This window comes from Eptatretus burgeri, unplaced genomic scaffold, assembly GCF_056783735.1.
Source record: "Eptatretus burgeri isolate ZD-2024b unplaced genomic scaffold, Ebu_testis_v1 Ebu_testis_scaffold_970, whole genome shotgun sequence".
Taxonomy (NCBI): domain Eukaryota; kingdom Metazoa; phylum Chordata; class Myxini; order Myxiniformes; family Myxinidae; genus Eptatretus; species Eptatretus burgeri.
The window spans coordinates 17,501-21,552 of record NW_028222919.1 but is presented as its reverse complement, the minus strand read 5'-3'; the positions used below and the strand labels follow the sequence as shown (position 1 = coordinate 21,552).

The 4,052-nt window shown below is 48.3% G+C and overlaps 2 non-coding genes across 2 annotated transcripts; both read left to right on the top strand.

Annotated features, from left to right (window-relative positions):
- Positions 1–1,549: 1,549 nt before the first annotated feature.
- TRNAT-CGU (transfer RNA threonine (anticodon CGU)) lies at positions 1,550–1,623 on the top strand. Its single transcript has one exon. It is a non-coding gene; the product is annotated as a tRNA-Thr (tRNA).
- Positions 1,624–2,634: 1,011 nt separating this feature from the next.
- Positions 2,635–2,708, top strand: TRNAT-AGU (transfer RNA threonine (anticodon AGU)). The gene has a single exon. It is a non-coding gene; the product is annotated as a tRNA-Thr (tRNA).
- Positions 2,709–4,052: the final 1,344 nt, after the last annotated feature.

Below are 4,052 nucleotides of genomic sequence, written 5' to 3'. Positions count from 1 at the left end.
GAATTAACCGGCATATGGCTGAGGCACTGATTGATACCGGTAGCTCTGAAAGTTTCGTCAACAGCTTGCTAGTGAAGGGCAGGAAATGGAAGATCCACCCGACAGACAATACGGTATGCATGGCCGCCACATCACTACAGTCCCGCGTACGAGGGTACTGCAATGTTGAATTCGACGTAAAAGGGTACACGCATCGGGATGTAAGGGTACTGGTGCTCCGTGATTTATGCGCAGACGTAATTCTGGGTCATAATGTCCTCAAGCAGCACACGAGTGTCGAAATACCCTTTGGAGGAAGCAAACCTCGTCTAATTTTAAATGCTTTGACCACCACAGAGGTAACGTCCCCCCAGCTGTTCGCTAACTTGTCGCCGGTCTGTAAACCGATAGCGATCAAATCGCGGCGATATACCACTGCTGACATGAATTTCATCACTTCAGAAACCAAGCGATTACTGGAAGAAGGAATTATAGAACCGAGCGATTCGCCATGGCACGCACAGGTGTTGGTCACCGCCAACCAGAATCATAAGAAACGAATGGTTGTCGATTATTCCCAAACGGTCAATCGTTTCACCCAACTCGACGCCTACCCTTTGCCGCGCATAGACGAGATGGTCGAACGCGTGGCCAATTATAAGATATTCAGCACCATCGATTTGCGAAGCGCCTATCATCAAATTCCCATCCGAGAGGAAGACAAACCTTACACCGCATTCCAGGCAGGTAGACACCTCTATCAATTCAGGAGGATTCCATTCAGTGTCACGAATGGAGTAGCTTGCTTCCAACGGGTTATGGACGACATCATCTCAGATGAAAACCTCAAAGACACTTTTGTTTACGTGGACAATGTCACAGTGTGCGGTAGGGATCAGGGGAACATGACATGAATCTGGACAGATTCTTGAGCATTGCTAGAAAATATAATCTGACTCTCAACTACGAGAAATTTTTTTGACTTTTATTACAAAAAGTATAAAGGGTAAAATTCAATACAACAAAGCAAAGTATTATATACAAGAGTGGAAAAAAGAAGAGCAGAAACCAATTCAATTTTCAGGTACTCGATAAAGCATTGATAACAGTTTATACACAAGGAACACCCCAAAAATACATTGGAGAGAGGAGAAGATGATAAGAAGAGAGAAAGCAACACAGGCTCCACACGTACCGCCAGAGACTGAGCAACAGCCCCTTGCGTTTGCACGTGCGTGCCAAGCGAGAGGGTGAGAGAGAGAGAGAGAGAGAGAGAGAGAGAGAGAGAGAGAGAGAGAGAGAGAGAGAGAGAGAGAGAGAGAGAGAGAGAGAGAGAGAGAGAGAGAGAGAGAGAGAGAGAGAGAGAGAGAGAGAGAGAGAGAGAGAGAGAGAGAGAGAGAGAGAGAGAGAGAGAGAGAGAGAGAGAGAGAGAGAGAGAGAGAGAGAGAGAGAGAGAGAGAGAGAGAGAGAGAGAGAGAGAGAGGTGGGGTGTTCGCATTAAATGAGTTTGAATTGGACAGATTTATTTGCTTGAAACACGAGTTTGCATCGAGATGACCCGATTGTATATGGCGTCGTGGCTTAGTTGGTTAAAGTGCCTGTCTCGTAAACAGGAGATCCTGGGTTTGAATCCAGGCGTTGCCTCTTTTTGTTTTCGTCGTGACCACGATGGGATCGAGGATCAACGTGTGAAAAGAGAGACTGACGTTCTGATGTCCTTCCGAGAGGTGGTGCTGCAGCTCAGAGCACACCGTCCTCCGAATGAAGAACAATGGTTTTTCCGTCGAGAATTTTGCCAGTTGTTCAGTTGCGGACGTGCAATTTGTCACGACGTCATAAAATGAGTGCGTCACTGTGTGCTCATTACCACGTTACGTCATCGGAACATGCCAAACAGGTCGGAAAAAATTCCCCCAAAAGAAATGCGAATTTCTCAGAAGTCGAAGTGCAGCACTCGGAATGGACATCGATTCCGGTTCCATTCCATGGTTGGAATCGAGGATCGAGTCCTTTGAAATCGATTCCGCCCACCAAGAGTGTCTGTGTGTGTGTGTCTGTTTGTGTGTGTGTGTGTGTCTGTTTGTGTGTCTGCTTATGTGTGTGTGTCTGTGTGTGTGCCTCTGTGTGTGTGCCTCTGTGTGTGTGTGCCTCTGTGTGTGTCTGTGTCTGTGTGTGCCTCTGTGTGTGTCTGTTTGTGTGTGTGTGCCTGTGTGTGCCTGTGTGTGCTTGTGTCTGTGTATGTGTGTCTGTGTGTGTGTGCCTGTGTGTGTATGTCTGTATGTGCCTGTGTGTGTATGTGCCTGTGTGTGTGCCTGCGCGTGTGTATGTGTGTGTGCCTGTGTGTGTGTCTGTGTGTGTATGTCTGTGTTTGTGTGTGTTTGTGTGTGCCTGTGTGTATGTCTATGTGTGTATGTCAATGCCTGTGTGTGTGTCTGTGCCTGTGTGTGTGCCTGTGCATGTGTGTCTGTTTGTGTGTGTGTGCCTGTTTGTGTGTGTGTGTGTGTGTGTGTGTGTGTGTGTGTGTGTGTGTGTGTGTGTGTGTGTGTGTGTGTGTGTGACAGAGAGACAGAGAGGTGTTCACATTAAATAAGTATGAATTGGACAGATTTACTTGTATGAAACACGAGTTTGCATCGAGATGCCCCGATTGTATATGGCGTCGTGGCTTAGTTGGTTAAAGCGCCTGTCTAGTAAACAGGAGATCCTGGGTTCGAATCCCAGCGGTGCCTCTTTTTGTTTTCGTCGTGATCGAGGATCAACGTGTGAAAAGAGAGACTGACGTTCTGATGTCCTTCCGAGAGGGGTGCTGCAGCTCAGAGCACACCGTCCTCCGAATGAAGAACAATGGTTTTCCGTCGAGTATTTTGCCAGTTGTTCAGTTGCGGACGTGCAATTTGTCACGACGTCATAAAATGAGTGCGTCACTGTGTGCTCATTACTGTGGTGAATTGAAGGTCGTGACGTGTGATCACATGTTGCACGGCTCGAGCACGGAAGAGATAAAGCTGAGGTTCGGCACGGTCGGGGGGATTGTCCCAGGGGCATTGTCGTTTTATGTCGGCGGTTCACTTGGTGCTCGTTGAATGGTGAGAATTGAGAGTATATCGGACTCCGTGCTTATACTGATTTATTTTGTGGTGATTAGTTGCGCGTGTATACCTTACTGCTTATGTACTCTTTGCTGCGTCTGTATTCCCTGGTGTGCCCGTAGAAGCGGCTCCAATCAAATGGAATAAAGCCTACACTCTGAAGGTTCATCTCTCGTTTTCATTTCAATTTATTCCATTTGGTTTTCTCGGCTCTCTCAACCAAGGATGGACAAGATCTACAAACCGGAGAGGTTCGACGCAGACCCAAACGCGACTGACTCAGAAATGAAATGGTCGCATTGGTTCCGTTCCTTCTCACACTATCTGACCATCATCGAAGAGGGAGCTGACAAATTGGCCGCCCTTGTGAATCATGTCTCGCCCAGCGTATACAGGCTCTTCTCGGAGTGTGACACCTACGAAGCAGCGATCGACGTGCTGCAGGCGCTCTACGTGAAGCGCAAGAACGAGGTATACATACGACATCTTCTCAACACACGCAAGCAAGCAGCCGGGGAGACAATCGATCAGTTCCTGCAAGCTCTGAAACAGCTGGGAAAAGACGGCAGCTTCCGGGCCGTAAACGCCGAGGAACACCGAAATGAAGCGAACCGGGAGGCATTTATCCAAGGACTTAGATCAGCCCACATACGGCAACGCTTACTAGAGAAAGCGCAACCCACTCTTGAAAAGGTAGTCGATCAGGCTCGAGCGATGGATACGGCTCAGCAGCAATCTGAGTCATTTGGGACACCGATGCTGCTAATGAACGCTGCTACGGTGGAAACTCAAGGAACCCCACAGACACAGACACAGCCAGACACAGGGGATGGAGAAAAACCCGAGGAGCCGGATACCCAGACCTCGTCAAACTCCTCAGCAACTACTCCGGTTGGTAAATGCTTCTTTTGTGGGTACAAAAGACACATCCGCCACAAATGCCCCGCCAGAGATGCCACATGCATGAATTGTAACAAGAAAGGG